Genomic DNA, 17487 nt, shown 5'->3' on the forward strand with positions numbered 1-17487 from the left:
GTATCCATGGGCTATGTATATATAAGTTCCCAAGATAATCTCTCCCCACGCACCCCTCTGAGATTTATCAGTCTGTCCCATGCTTCTATGTCTCTGGATCTATTTTTCCATCAGTTTATTTTGTTCATTAGATTCCACATATGAGTGAGATCATGTGACACTTGTCTTTCTCGGGCTGACTTATTTCATTTAGCATAATATTCTCCAGGTCCCTCCATGCTGTCTTAAAGGGTAAGAGATCCTTCCTTTTTACTGCTGCATAGTATTCCACGATGTAAATGTACCACAGCTTTTTTTTCTTTATTTATTAAGGTATTACATATGTGTCCTTATCCCCCCATTGCCCCTCCCCGCTCGTGCCCTCACCCCCTAGTGTCTGTGTCCATTGGTTATGCTTATATGCATGCATACAAGTCCTTCCCCTTCCCCCCTACCACAGCTTTTTTATCCACTCATCTACTGATGGGCACTTGGGTTTTCCAGGTCTTAGCTATTGTAAATTGTGCAGCTATGAACATTTAGGTGCATATATTCTTTTTGAATGGTGTTTTGGGTTTCTTAGGATATATTCCTAGACATGGGATCACTGGGTCAAATGGCAGGTCCATTTTTAATTTTTTGAGGAAACACCATCCTGTTCTCCACAGTGGCTTCACTGGTCTGCATTCCCACCAGCAGTGTGATAATCAACAAATCAACAAATGACAAGTGGTGAGGATGTGGAGAAAAGGAAGCCCCTACTTCTAATACTTAATTGGAGAATTTGAATTTTATGTTCTCAGGTATCTCATATATTATTTAGAAAGTTAATGAAAATATTTTGTTGAAAAATCTATGTTTAGTTTTATAGAGATGAACCATAAAAGTATATGTATAGTTACACATAGTTAACAACATATTGTATGCATTTTTGAAATGTTAAAATTATAACAAAAATGATAATTGTGATAAGTGTATTTCCTGAAACTTAAAAAATATATAATTTGAGGTGAACCCCAATTCCTGTGTAATAACTAGAATTCTTTGGGAAATAAAATGCTGCCTAAATATTAGGAGAAATAGGAATTGTTCTTTTAAGTTCATTATATAAAACAAGAACAATTGTATACAAGTCACAAGATGAAAGGTTTGGGCAAGGTGTAAATAATATTGTGACAATTCAACAATAAGTAAGAAGTCTTATGAAATAAAATGACAACTCTGATGCTCAGTGAGAGAACACAGGGACAAGATTAATTCATTTATTTTATGCATTAAATGCCTTTTGTGTACCAGGGCCAGAGCTAGGTGTGGGTATTATAAGGTCCAGCACCTGTGCCTTCCCTAATGCAACTCCCAATTAGGCAGCAGGTTTTGCGGCCATTCAATGCACCAAGTGAGTTTTCTGCAAGGTGCTTTGAATAGGCAGGACTGCCTATGTGTGGACTGGACTCTGAAGATGGAGTAAATGAAATGTGAGCTGTGGATATTGTTTCTCAAAAGCTTACAATTCAGTTAAAAAGACAGTCATGCATAAAGCAAAGATCAGTGTGTACATAACTAGTCATATGAGAAAAACAAAGATTGTCTAGAGCAGTCGTTGGCAAACTCATTAGTCAACAGAGCCAAATATCAACAGTACAACGATTGAAATTTCTTTTGAGAGCCAAATTTTTTAAACTTAAACTTCTAACGCCACTTCTTCAAAATCAACTTGCCCAGGCTGTGGTATTTTGTGTAAGAGCCACACTCAAGGGGCCAAAGAGCCGCAGTTTGCCTACCATGGGTCTAGAGAGTTCAGGAAAGAGGGGAAGTGATACTAGCTGTGATGGAACAAGGTTCAAGGTTAAACAGATAATAGGTTAAATTGTGTCTTTCCCTTTGGCCTCTAAATGAATCAGAATGGACCTTGCTTTGTTTTTATATTTTATCCATTGCCTGGAGATTAGGCTCCACACAGTAGCATTTAACAAATAATGAGAACAATAATATCTGCTACAGACATACCTCAGAGGCATTGTGAGTTTGGCTCCAGATCACCACAGTTAAGCAAACCATAATCTTTTTTCTTATGGAAGGTATTGCCTTCAATTTGTTAAAAAAAAAAAAAAGTGCAACATCTGTGAAGTACAATAAAGTGAAATGCAATACAATGAGATATTCCTCTATTATTATTACTGTTTTAGTGGTATGGGATTTGGCACAAAATAACTTTTGCTCAGGACTGACTTGCCCTAAATTTAGTGTATAAATGATAAGCTACCTCTTCAATATACCATATTTTGATATTTTTTCTTAGTTATATATTGTCATTTTAAAATATTTCTTTTTTTAATTTAAATTATTTATTGTTTACAGTATTACATATGTCTTCTTTTCCCCCAGTGACTTCTCCCCGGTCCCTCTCACCCCCCAGCACATGCTCTCACCCCCCTATTGTCTATATCCATTGGTTATGCTTATATGCATGCACTCAAGTCCTTTGGTTGATCTCTTACTCCCCATCCAAGTCCCTCCCCTCCCTTCCCTCTGAGGTTTGACAGTATGCTCCACGCTTCTATGTCTCTGGATCTATTTTTTTCATCAGTTTATGTGGTTCATTATATTCCACAAAGGAGTGGAATCATATGATATTTATCTTTCTCTGACTGGCTTATTTCACTTAGCAGAATGCTCTCTAGTTCCATCCATGCTGTTGCAAGTGGTAACAATTCCTTCTTGGTAACAATTCCTTCTCTATCCATGCTGTTGCAAGTGGTAACAATTCCTTCTTGTTTACCCAGCATAGTATTCCATTGTGTAGATGTACCACAGTTTTTGAATCCACTCATCTGCTGATGGGCACTGAGGCTGTTTCCAAATCTTAGCTATTGTAAATTGTGCTGCTATGAACATAGGGGTGCATATATCCTTTCTGACTGGTGTTTCTAGTTTATTGGGATATATTCTGAGAAGTGGGAACACTGGGTCAAATGGGAGTTCCAGTTTTAGTTTTTTGAGGAAACTCCATACTCTTCTCCACAGTGGCTGCACCAGTCTGCATTCCCACCAGCAGTGCACGAGGGTTCCTTTTTCTCAGCATCCTCCCCAGCACTTGTCATGTGTTGATTTGTTGATGATAGCCATTCTGACAGGTGTGAGATGGTACCTCATTGTTGTTTTGATTTGCATCTCTCAGATGCTTAGTGACTTGGAGCATGTTTTCATATGTCTCTTGGCCTTCTTTATGTCTTCTTTCAAAAAGTATGTATTTAGGTCCATTGTCCATTTTTTGATTGGGTTGTTTATCTTCCTTTTGTTAAGTTGTATGAGTTCCTTGTAAATGTTGGAGATTAAACACTTATTGGTGATAACATTGGCAAATATGTTCTCCCATGCACTGGGCTTTCTTATTGTTTTATTGATGGTTTCTTTTGCTGTACAGAAACTTTTTATTTTGATGTAGTCTCATTTGTTTATTTTCTCTTTAATTTCCATTGCCCTAGGAGCTGTATCGGTGAAGATATTGCTTTGGCATATGTCTGAGATTTTGCTGCCCGTGGATTCCTCTAATATTTTTATGGTTTCCCATCTTATGTTTAAGTCCTTTATCCATTTTGAGTTTAAACTCTTTCTTAATAGCGTATTTTAAACGGTGTTCCAACAATCTTTTATTTTAGAAAAGAGATAAAATATTATAATCACTAATACATTTTTATAAATTTAAATCAAGATGGAAAAAAAATACATGCTACAAATTGTACCATCATTGTAAATGACAATTTTTTGCTGTATATAAGCTAAAATTTCCACTGACTATCCCATTTATATGATGATTTCTATCATATAAATGGGAGTGAAATGCATAAATTCCATATCTCAAATGCATTCAGCACTAGTAACTGAAGAAAATAATCCTATTCATTGTTTCCGGGATCAGAAATCTATATCTTTGAGGGCTTGAATGCTATCTCTCAAATTAAGATGATGCCACTAGGGAGTGGGCCTTTTATTTACTATATTTTGTATTTAAGGAATTATATTTCTCTAAGGATATAAATCCAATGTCTTATCAAACTATACATTTAATTTAGTGTTTTTTGCAACTCTTTTTTATTTCTTGATTTCCTTTCGATTACATTTAGATATGTAAAATTTCATAATATGTGTAAATTGCAAATTGACTTATTTAGTGATCAAATGTTGAAACACAATTACTATGAATTGCTTTGCCTATTTCTGTTGCTAAAACAATTTAGGCATAAATTCACATGATTAGTACAAGTTCTAATCTTTATAAGCCTTGGAAATAGAAGCAAAATCTCTAACACATTTAATTCTAATGGACAATACACTTTCGTTTAAAGCTTTCAAGTGCAACTGCTCTTAAAAAGGTTTTACCATTCATTTGAATTTTGGTAACAGTATTTCCTAAAGATTATATCAATAAAAATACTAGTAACAAAATCCACCAATACAAAAGACTATACTTATTACATGAGATTTAAAAAAAAAGCAAACAGAATAAGTGAGAGAACAAACTGTTTCTTCCTTTAAGGTGTAACTTTGACCAATTCTAATAAAGTTCAGCAAAATAAAAAATATGGTAATTATATCTCAAACACTAGTTGTCTTTGCATTTACATATATGCATATATATATAGTGTTACCTAATTGAAAGAGATATTAGAGTGTTTTCAAAATGCATGTCTCTGAATATATATTGTTGGAGAAATGAATTACATATTATGGGAATATACAGACTATTGGCATAAACAAAAGCATGTAATTTTATAGCAGGGTTTCTAAGTGGCTCTGTACATGCTCATTAATATATTAATAGTAGTTAAACATATTTTGCATCTTTTTAAATAATTTATTTGATCGTATATTAAGGTGACCAGATTTTAACATTGGTAAAGCAGGACACCATTGACCAGGGCGGGGCAGGGGGGGGGGGTTCTTTTTTTTTTTAATATATTTAATTGATTTTATACAGAGAGGAAGAGAGAGGGATAGAGAGTTGGAAACATCGATGAGAGAGAAACATTGATCAGCTGCCTCTTGCACACCCCCTACTAGGGATGTGCCGCAACCAAGTTACATGTCCTTGACCGGAATCGAACCTGGGACCCTTGGGTCCGCAGGCCTACGCTCTATCCACTGAGCCAAACCAGTTTCGGCCAGGGTGGGGGTGGGGGGGTGGGGGGTGTTCTTGATTAAAAATTTGGTCTATATTGTAATCACTTTTGGTTTTTTTAATAAAAGGAAATTCACTTCTTAGATCATCGTTGAATTTGCATCCTCTTTTCTTACTCATTAGGTTAAAAATCTAAAAAAAATAATTTAAAATTATATTATAAATTATTATATACATATTGCTTAAAAACACAGTAAGTAGGTACATAATTACATGAACATATTTTACTGTTAGTTTATAAATTAAATTAATTTGATTGTTATGAAGTAACTATATTTTAAAAATTATTTTAATCCTATATTTCTTTCTAAATAATAACAATACTAACTTGTATTATTTTTCCTCTGAATTTGTGTAACGTAAGTCGTAAGTGTCACTTTCAAGGCCGGCGCTAGACTTTTTGCCGCCACTATAAAATATAAATAATACGAGTACTGTCTGCTAAATTCAAGAAAATTTATGTATTTATGAAATAAATAAATAAATTACTTACCTAAATTATCTGAATAGCTGATTTGTAATGACATCACTTGTTTAACTAGCTTACTAGCACGCAGTACGATGTGTATTGTCTGAGAGACAGTTACAAAATGTTTTCGTCGTTGCCAATCCCCAAAAATGCCATTGTTCATTAAGTCCAAACAATGGTGGTCGAATTCTAACAACTGATCAACAATGCGAACTTTGATAAGCAGTTCTCGATAATCAGTTCTCAACAATTACTTGTTATTATTAAAGTTTAACATTATAAAATTAACAAAAATAATATAAAACTCTTATCCTGGCTAAATAGCCACATGGCCACCGAAAACCGTATATTCCCTTCCCGTTCTCCCGCCATTCCTTAGCTTGTCTTGCATTCTTTCCAAAAATCGGGACTTTTTTAAAACGCTGTGGGACGCGGGACAAAATTGTTAAAAATCGGGACTGTCCCGCCAAAAGCGGGATGTCTGGTCACCTTATCATATATATAATGTGAAATATTTTCAGTCTTATGAAAAATAAAACACAACTTAACATGACTTAAAAATTAAGATAGGGGGAGTTCTGGGTTCTGACTCCTTATGTAAGGTGCTTCAAAATACCACACTGTCCTAATGACAAGTAAAAAGCTGAACATATTGAAAAATCAACAACACTTCTTAGCTTCCTAAGAGAGAAGTGGACACAGTCAAACCACTGCCCCCGGATTGGAGAAGTAGAAGAATTCAGGGACTCGTGGCTTATCAGAATAGATATACATAATCAGAAACCAAACTGGGTACCAGTGCTGGGGTAGAAAAGTCTGAACTATAATTTATGAATTGCAGGAGGCTTAGTATGGACAGCTCTAAGAGTTTGAAACACTAGGGGAGCCAAGAATTAAGGAGACCTCACAATATTGTGAGATTTATCTCCAGGAGCTTGATCAGTTTTCCATAGTAAATATCAGAGAAAAATCCCTTGGGCTGGAGGGCGGGGGGCGGGGGAGGTAAAGGGGGTGATAAGATAAGAATCATTTTGAATTACACCAGAGACATTGTTCTTCTTAACAAGGTCTTCCCTCAGGAGAAACACAGATAGCAGAGTATACCTAGCTGGGCTATTGACAGAGCTTAACCGACCCAGAGAAGGAAAACACCCAACTCTATTTCTCTCCAATCTATCAGATTGGAGAAGGGAAATATTAACTCCCCTTAAGCCATCCATCTAAGGGGGAGGAAACAAGAAAAGGAGAAACCCATGTGAAGTTAAGAGTCCAGACGCATAGGCTCACTAAAGGGCCAAGACCTACTCATAGGAATAGAAAATACTTCCCTTCTGCCCTCATATTATTAAGGCCTATTTACAGCACATTTTTCTCCCTTTTAATATCATATCCAGCTATCAGGAAAAATTAAAGGTATACCTAAAGACAAAAAATAACAACACAACCTGAAGAGAAAAATAAGCATCAGAACCAGACATAGCAGGGATGTTGGATTGATCTGACCAATAATTTAAAACAATTATAGTTAATATGCTAAGGGCTCTAATGAGTAGATAAAATTTAAGAACAGATGGGCAATACAAGCAGAGATATGGAAACTCTAAGAAAAAAAAGCAAAAACAAATGTTAGATATAAAAATACTATAACAGAAATAAATAATGCCTTTGATGGGCCTATTAGTACATTGGACACAGATGAGGAAAGAATTTCTCTCTTAGATCATTGCTAATAGAATCCTTGAAAATCAAAAGGCAAAGAGAACAAAGACTGAAAAAATTAAAAACATACAAACAAATAAAAAACAAAATAGAATATTCAAGGACTGTGGAACAACTAAAAATGGTGTAACATAGGTGTAATAGGAGTACCAGAGAGAGGGGAGAAAGACATAAATCAATAATGATTGAGGATTTCCACAAATTAATGTCAGACACCAAACCATAGATCCAGAAAACTCAGAAAACAATAAGCCTGATAAATGCCAAAATAAACTATTCCTTAGCCTATTACCTTCAAACTACAGAAATCCAAAGATAAGAAAAAATTCCTGAAAGAAGCATGGGGGAAGAGGGACTAAACAAACACCTTACCTATAGAGGAACACAGGTAAGAATTAAATGCAACTTCTTCTCAAAAAGCATGCATGAAAGAAAAGAATACAGTGAAATTATTCAATGTTCAGAGAAAAAGCACACACATATTCTGTAATATGCCAAGGTATCCTTCAAAAGTGAAGGAGAAATAAAGACTTTCTTCAATGAACAACAACAACAAAAAATTGAGGGAATTTGTTACAAGTAGATCTACCTTGGAATAAATGTTAAACATTGATGTTTAGAGAGAAGGAAATAATATTGATCAGAAAATTTGATGTACACAAAGGAGAGAAGAGCATAAAAGAAGGAAGAGTGAAGGTAAATTAATAACTTTTATTTTTCTTATTCACACAATATAACAGATAGTTTGTTCATAATAATAATAATAACAATATAGTCAATTATTCATCCTTATGTACATGTCATATATATCTTATATAGGAAAGTTTATATATAAAATAAGTGAATGAAAGCAATGATACAAGGGATAGGAAGGAGGAGTTAGGATTTTTTTTTTATTATGAGGTATTCACATTATTTATGGAATGATATAGTGTTATTTGAAAGTGAACTTGTATTAACTGTAAATATACATTGCAAAAACTAAAATAAAAGTTTAAAACAGAAGGAAAGGAAAAAAAATCATATAAAATGCTTAATTGAAACCACAAAAGGTAGAAAAGGTGGAAAACAAAAATAGGAACAAAGATTAATAGCTACAAATAGAAAATAGTAATAAATATGTTAAATACTAACTCAATTGTATTAATAATCACTTTGAATATCAGTCTAAATTCACTATAAAAGACAAACATTGTCTGAGTGGATAATAAACAACATCCAAATTTTTTTGGTTTACACGAATCACACTTTAAATAAAAAAACACATAAATGTTAGAAGTAAGTTGATGAAGAAAAATACATTATGCTAATTTCTAACCAAATTAGTTATATTAATTTTATATATACCCAATGCCAAAGCAAGAAAAATTATCAGGGATAAAGAATGGCATTACATAATGATAAAGGAGTCATTTTTCCAAGTAGAAATAGCCCTTAACATAAGTGTAAACTATGTTTGGCAAAAACTAATAGAATTGAGAGAACAGAGGAATCCATTATCATAGTTGAAGACTTCATCACCTCTCTCTTGGAAATGGACAGATATGGCAGGCTGAAAGTCAATAAGGAAATAGTTGAATTTAACATCACCATCAGTCAAATGGATATAATTGACATCTAGAGAGCACTTCATCCAGCAATCACAAAATACACATTTTTTTCTCAAGCCTACATGGAATATTCACCAAAGATAGACCACTTTTGGTGTCATAAAATATAGTTTTACTGTAACAAATTTAAAAGAATAGAAACCACACAATGTTTGCCTTCAGATCACAGTTGAATTACATTAGAAACCAGTCACAGAAGATAACTGCAAAATCCATGAATATGTGGAAATAAAATAATCTACTTCTAAATAACACACAAGTCAAAGAAAATATATTCTAAATAAATGAAGACACAACTTAAAATTTGTGGAATGCCCCAAAATCAGTGCTTAGATAAAAATTTATAGCATATAATATATGTATATAAAAGAAGAAAGATCTAAAATGTATAATGTAAATTTCCACCTTATGAAACTATAAATAAAAAGCACATTAACTCCAAAGTAGACAGGAAGAAAAAGAAGAATTAGGACAGAAGTAAATGAAATTGAAAACAGGAAATCAAGAGAAAATTTAATTAAACCAAAAACTGGTACACTGATAAGATCAATAAAATCAATAAGCTTCTAGCTAAGCTAACTAAGAAAAAAAGAGAGGGCACAAAAATCTAATATCAGTAATTAAAGTAGGAAAATCACTACCGATCCCATGGACATTAAAAAGACCCTGTGGGAATACTAGGCCCACAAATTTGATAACCTGGATGAAATGGAGCAATTCCTTGGAAGACAAAATTTGCCAAAACTCACACAAGAAGAAATTGACAATATGAGTAGGATTATATTCATTAAAGAAATTAAATCAGTAATAACCTCCCCAAAACAGAAAGCACAAACGCCCAGATAAATTTACTGGTGAATCCAACCTACTTTTAAAGAAGAAATTATAGCCATTCTCTACAATCTCTTTCATAGGATAAAAGCAGAAGAAATACTCCCTGCCTAATTCTATAAGATTAGCATTACCCTAGGACCCAAATGAGACAAAGACATTACAAGAAAAAATATAATTGAGAACACTAGTTATTTTAAAAATGAGATACTTAAAAAGAAACATTTTCATGAATAACAATGTTTTAGTATAATAAAAAGCACAAATACTCTAAGACAGTATGCAATATTGTATCTGAAATATGGTTGCCTTATAGGTAATTTTATGGCAAAAAGATCTATATCCTAGATAATATTAGTTCCACCCTTTTCTTCTCCCTTCTTGCATGAATCACAAATGTATTTACTGATTAGCGTCAAGTTAAATGTGGCAGTATCTCTTCTGTAAAAATGCACTTAATCCCCCACAGCCAAAGAATTGCTCCATCATCTGGAGTTACCATATTTAAAATTGTTTAAATATGGGGATTATAATTGCATTTAACATAAAATGGCTTACGTTAAAGTGGGATATTTTAAAGTACATGAATTCATCCTTTAATATTAGATCTAGCATAAAATTGTGAGTAAACTAGTTGTTTAATAGATATTTGGTGAATTAAATCCATTCTTTTTACTTAAAAATTGCAGACTTCAACTTATCTTTTTAAATCCATTATTTTTACTTAAAAATTGTAGACTTCAACTTACCTTCAACTTTATCTTTTCTAGTGTATCACATTTTACTTAAAATAGTAGTTACTTAATATAATTTATTTTTTTGTTTTATAAACATTAGCTCACATGATTGCTTCAAAAATCCCCCCATACTTTATATGAAGAGTGTCATTTTGTACTACTTGTTATAAAAACTTGAATCACAGAATGTTGGCTTGTAGATTTGGTGAAGATGCTTAGAATCTTTTGTGGAGACTAAGTATATAACAGAACATTTAATTATGTTGGAGGGATCTTCTTTCTTGAATTATAAGAATTTCCATAAGCAGAAGAATTGGAAGAGGGAGATATTCAAGTAGAGGTAAGATGTTGAAGTAAGATAATTTTTCTGGGGAAGATTTGAACATGAGATTGGAAATGTTCTTTGAGGTCAGGTTTTGATGAGAATCTATTTTGAGCTTTATTGCTAAATGTTTTCAATAATATTTTGGTAAAGATAGCTAGAACATTGCTGTTCAAGGTTCCTCTTCTTTTATAAACGTGAATTTATCTCTCTTATTTTTTACATTTCTCTGACTCTTTTGGTGTATAAATTCATCTTAGTGCATTTATACCTCTTAATGTGAAGAGAAATATTAGTAATAAGATGTTTGTGGTTTTGTGAATTGTATACATAAGGTAGCCAGAAAACGTTTTAGTTAGAAACATACTTTTCTATTTTGCATTTATCTTTGCTTTTTGTTCAAAAGGATATTTCAACTTATTTAGGGAATATTTACAGGAAAAATCCTCCTATAATCAATTGTCAGAGAATAAGTTTCCCTGCTTCCTTTTCAAAGTCTTTTATGTACCTGTATATAGATGAACAGATGACAAGCTGGGTATGGAGAAAAACAAAACAAAACACAGGGGTTGAGAAATAGATTTCAATACAGGTTCCTCTGGATCATGTCTGGGACAAAATAATAAACTTCTATGTGCAATAAAATAATGACAAAATTATTGACATGGACATATTACAATAGAAAAATCTTTGCAAATAAATGGGGAGTTAGTTTACTGTCTCACTGACTTTAAAATATTTTAGTTGAGATAAGTTTGTCTTTCTTAATGCTGAACTGTGGAACTACATATTTTATGCTTAGGTAATACTGTCACTTTTTATTTGCTAACTTATCCATTTTACCTATAGCTTTTAGTGTATCCATTCATTTCCAGTGAACCAAACCAGACCTTAAAGCTGTTTTAACTCAGATATTTATAATGTTCATAATAAAAGATAACTGAACTGGAATGCTCAGTAACTAGATTAGACAATCTCTCATTATTCAAATATCACCAATGAATCACATATATGCAAATTATACTAATCATGTTAAATATATATAAATAAGGTATATTTCTAATAAATCACTTAAGATACAATTAAATTGGCTTGGACACTGTTGGCCCTTACACTTTTTTTCAAAAACAATTATTCCTTCTATTTTATTTTTATAATTTGGCCCATTAATCATATTTGGATATGTATTTTAAATTTTTATGAGTTGTTAAAAGCTATATGTATTTAAATATTTTTTCCAGTGGTAGCATAGTGAAAAAAAATGATTGTCACTCTAAATATCCAATGATACAGGATGATGGATTAAAGTAGCACACAATTCCAACTTAATTTATACTCTCAAACTTATACTTACATAGATTATATGACAACATAGAAATATATTAAAACTGGGTAAAATGTTGCTAAAGATTCTGATGGTAATTATATATATTCTGCTCTAGAAAAATTGTTAGAAGAAAGGTTTAAAATTAATAGATATGCATCACCATACAGAAATATAAAGACAGAAAAAGAAAACAAAGATATACAATGACTGTGTTTACAATGGTAAGATTAAAGGTGATTCTATTTCACAGCATTTCTACGATGTTGTTGAAATAACTCTATGTTAAATGTAGCTAAAATCACTGCCATTGTTTTAAAGTTATTCATTGTTCTTTTGGGGCATTTTTGCATTTGATGACAGTGGATTTAAGAGTTTGGTAAATAAAATAGTTTCCTTAGGCAAATCTCCAAAATTAGGTAAATTAAATAGTCTCCGTAGGCAAAGCTACAAAATAATTATTGAATGAGTTATAAAATATCATGCACTGACTGACTTTTTATCAAGAATTTTTTGACATGATAGTAGTGGTAACATTTCAAATCATTTTGTTGTTGTTGAATAAAATATGTGCCTTGAGGTTGGTATGAAGTGTTTTTACAACTTAAAGGCAATAGACCTCTTATATTTCTGATTAGGTTTGGTTAATGGGGGATACCAAAATAAAATGGTTAAGAAATGGGTAATATTTCAAAAGAAATAAATGTTAATCTAGGGCAGTGGTCAGCTCTTTGGCCCCTTGGGTGTGGCTCTTCCACAAAATACCCCGTGCGGGCGCGCACGTACAGTGCGATTGAAACTTCGTGGCCCACACGCAGAAGTGGGTTTTCCGCCTGGTTGAGTCTATTTTGAAAAAGTGACGTTAGAACACTCAAGGGGCCAAAGAGCTGCATGTGGATCATGAGCCGCGGTTTGCCGATGACTGATCTAGGGTCAAGGGAACAACATTTAATACTAAATATTTTCTGGAATATGTCATGGTAGGGTACTTCCCCATTACACTAGGACATACTAAATTAACATTTTTTTGGGTGCAAGTTTAACTGTAAATTATATGATCAATTTATTATTCTGTTTATGGAATTAAAGACAGTTTACTGTTCTCACAAGAGCTTTGGGATTTCATCTGTGGAATGCAGCAGAAAATGACTTTGAAAGCAACTTTAAGATTATGAGAAATACGAACTTGTTAGATTGCTGCAGATGTTCTTAGGTCTATTTCAGATCCAAGTCTTGTTTATCTATTTCTTACAACCTCCTAATGGGGTTTACATTATGAGGATGCTGCTTTTTCAGCACTGAGCTCTCTATCTCTCTTTGAAGCTGCAATGTTTTGCTTTAATCTTGAAATCACTGTTCAGTGTTTTGATGATTACTAATGGTTAAAGTCAGAAAGTCAGAACATGGCTTTACTCATTCTCTTTTGTAGGCTTAATGGGAATGTCATAGCTACACTCCTAAGTCCTCTTTGATAATATACCCAAAGTGTTGTTGTTTTTTTTTCAAATCCATTCTTCTATCTTACTGAAAATAAACGAAAAAAAGATGCACATATTTGTGTGTGGGGGGGGGGGGCGGGGGGGGGAGCCAAGCCAAAACATGCCTTGGAAGTTTTTCTTTTTCTCATGAAAACAGGAGCATGCCCAGTGGGTGGCCATATGCTTTGGTCATTTCAACATACAAAGACTAATGGTAAAACTATGTTTACCATGGTTTTAGTTTTAGTTCTAGAGCCAGGTTACAGAGAAATCCACAATTATTTCAAATAAGAAGTCTAAGGTTCAAAGATCCTAGAAGATTTTTCAGAAACTAACATTTCTTAGATTGAGGTTTCTAGATGATTTGACAAATTAGTCTATTTCATGTGTCTTGTTTTTGTTAAGGCAATTATAAGAGCTTTTCTCTATAAAAATAATAGATCATCATCATTATCAAATGTAATATAAGTTCCCATATAACTTATGAAACTGTGCTATGATCTGAGAAATAGATTAAATGGATATAGTCACTAATCTAGTAGTACTTTAGCTCCATGAGGCAATTATTGGCAAGCAGTGGGGACCAAGTGATAACATTCTACTGAGGGAGGAGCAAGAATGCAAGCAAATGCCCACTTAATTGCATTTACTATGTTTCTGAAAATGCCAAAGAAGTTTCTTTGAGTTAAAAATTGTTTCAATAGCTGAATAGTCACTTAATTGAGAAAGCTGTATGGGGGAGATAAAGTTGAAAGGAAAAGGCATTCCAAATACACAAAGCACAGTGTGTATTGATTAAACCTTAAGTTAACAGCATACAAAGCAGGGAACATTTGTGAAAATCACTGATATAGGGTATCTTTTAATAAGTGAGGCTATTGTATCGCCAATATAGTTCATGGTTTCCAAACAAAAATACAAGTTAAAGATAATGGGGCACAAAAGAACCCACAACAATTATCTGTTCCTGCTGCTGCCTAAAGCCAGTTATTCTACCCATGGTATTGATCTCATGCTCTGCTACCTTCTCCGGGGTTTGCCTCGCTTTTCTTCAGGTTCATTCTTGCTCCTGAGTCTTTCTATTATTCTATAAACATTCTCAAGCTTATCCATATTCCAATCAAACAAAACAGCACTTTCTTTTTTTCACCCCGAATTCTACTTTCCAGTCACCACTCCTCTAATTCCATGACTTCCTATTGTCACTACTTATTGGTGGTCTGTTAAAACCTTCCATGATGGACTAAGTGCCATATTTATTTGTGCTTTTATTTTATTTTACAGAAATGTATGTAGTTTTGATTGGTTTCTTATAATTAAGCATGTGATAAGAGCCAGGTACTGTTCCAATCATAATATTTAATTTTGTATTATTAGATCCATCTATACTAATAAAAGGGTAATATGATAATTAGACTGGGAGACTGGACATCTTCCTACTGTCTGACTTCCTTCCGGACAAAGCCACGGTGGTGAGGGCCAAGGCAGAGGCAGTTAGGGGTGATCAGGCTAGCAGGGGAGGGCAGTTGGGGACCATGAGGCCGGCCGGGGAGGGCAGTTGGGGTCCATCAGGCCAGCAGGGGAGCTGTTAGGCGGCAATCAAGCCGGTAGGCAGGCAAGTGGTTAGGAGCCAGCGGTTCCGGATTGTGAGAGGTATGTCCGACTGTCGGTTTAGGCCCCTGTGGGGTGGGGCCTAAACCGGCAGTCAGACATCCCTGAGGGGTCCCGGATTGGAGAGGGTGCAGGCCGGGCTGAGGGGCCCCCCTCCCCTGTGCACGAATTTCATGCACCGGGCCTCTAGTTTTAAAGATAAGAAAATTGAGTCATGGTGAGGTTAAGTTACTTTCCTAGTTAGTAAATTGTATAAGCAGGAGGCTAATCCCACCTAGCTCTAGAGTTATGCTATAATGGCTTAGAGAATTCTCTGGCATATGCCTTAGAAACTGCCAAGCGGGCAGGAAGGAGGAAACACCGCAGGAGAGCTGCATCATTTGTAGATAGAGAATTAGACAGGGCCAGACCATACTTTTTTTTTTGGCTACACTATTCAAAGTTTTATCCTTGAAGGGGTGAGAAGTATGGGTGGGCATTCCATGGCCTAATGGTATGCATTTAGAGATTAACCAACAAAATACTTGAATAAGACATTTGAATGCCACTCCATGCAGACTGACAGACACTGTATGCACATAAAGTGCTATCTTCTTTCAGGTACCTTTCCTCCACTAAGTAAGTTCTCAATAGATTCAAGGAGGGACAGGAAACTATGGTTCTGAAGCCACTTTTAAACAATGGAATTCACTAGCTACTCATTCATTTTTTATTTTATTCACCTATTGAATGTATAATTAAGAACCTAATAAGAACCAATAACACATTAGATACCATCAGCTTTGAATATCTAGAGGAAAACATCCTGATATTCTGACATCTAATTTAAAGGGAGAAAATTACAAAGTTACATATTCCATCCCTCACCTCCTACAAAACACTTATGCATTTCTGGCCAGTGGCAAGGAGACAGCAACCCCAGCAATGTTCCTACCTCCTATTCCCCTGAAGTGTTCAAATTAAATGCATCCTGCTGTAAAATTCTTTTGGTTTCTTTTTTTAGATATTTTTATTTGACAATTCTTTCTCCATGTCCCATATTTCAGGTAAGGTTCTATGATGTCTTTGCCTATTAGACTTGGATGTTGACCCTCACTTCCCAAAGCATGATTCCCATTATTTCCCAGTATATTTCTGAAATATACTTAATGATGACTAGTGTGTCCTTGTCAATTGTTCCTATTACTTAACACCAAAGTCTGAGGTCATGTAGAAGCCTTTGGACATTTTCTATAGCTACAGTATCTCAGAGAGCCTACTAAAAGGAAGCCCTAGCCAATTTAGTTCAGTGATTAGAGTGCCAGCCCACAAACTGAAGGGTCATGGGTTTGATTCTAGTCAAGGACACATACCTCAGTTGCAGGCTCAATCCCTGGCCCTCCCTGGCTCCACTTGCAGGAGGCAACCAATAGATGTGTCTCTCTCTATCTCTCCCACTCCCTTCCACTCTCTCTCTCTCTCTAAAAAAAAAAAAAAAATCCTCTGATGAGAATTAACAAAACAAAAAAAAGAAAGAGCAATTAAATTACTTTATTTTAATTGCCCAAGATCCTTGTGCTGAGAACCCAGGGACACAAACATTTATACACTGCCCTTTATATCATTGAGACTACAACCTTTTATTGATTTTTCTCTGAAAATGCAAAAAATATATAGAACAATAAATACATTATTAAATCAATATACTTCCTTTTACTCATATATATTCCCAAATATCATATATATTCCTAAATCTGAAAAAAATAACATGTAGCCCCATAGAGTCTCAAACTCACAATATATATTTAATTGATGCTAATATATTGTAATAATAGAAATATTTCCATCTTATGGTCACAAAAACATCATACATTATTGTTAACAGTATTGATCACTTTTAAACTTTGTGTATCTAATTTTGTAAAAGAAACAATTTTTTGAATACTATTTTATTGATAAATATAGTTTGGTTAGTAGGGAGTCAAAAATATGCAGCCCTCCTTCATTTAACACAATGTAGTAGAAAGAATTTGAATCTTTGTGGCAAGCTGGATTATTTTTTTTTTCTTTTAGGGTACATACTATTGTTTTAGATAAATTTACTGAAATTTTATTTTGTTATCTGTAGAACAAGGATGAGGTTGTCTAAATTAGGGTTCAGGTTATCATTACATTAGATATTTTATCTAAAGTTCCTTGTATATTATCCTGCACATCTTAAGTACTTAATATGTGACAATTATTGTTAT

The sequence above is a fragment of the Cnephaeus nilssonii genome (genome assembly GCF_951640355.1).
Source record: "Cnephaeus nilssonii genome assembly, chromosome: 8".
NCBI lineage: Eukaryota > Metazoa > Chordata > Mammalia > Chiroptera > Vespertilionidae > Cnephaeus > Cnephaeus nilssonii.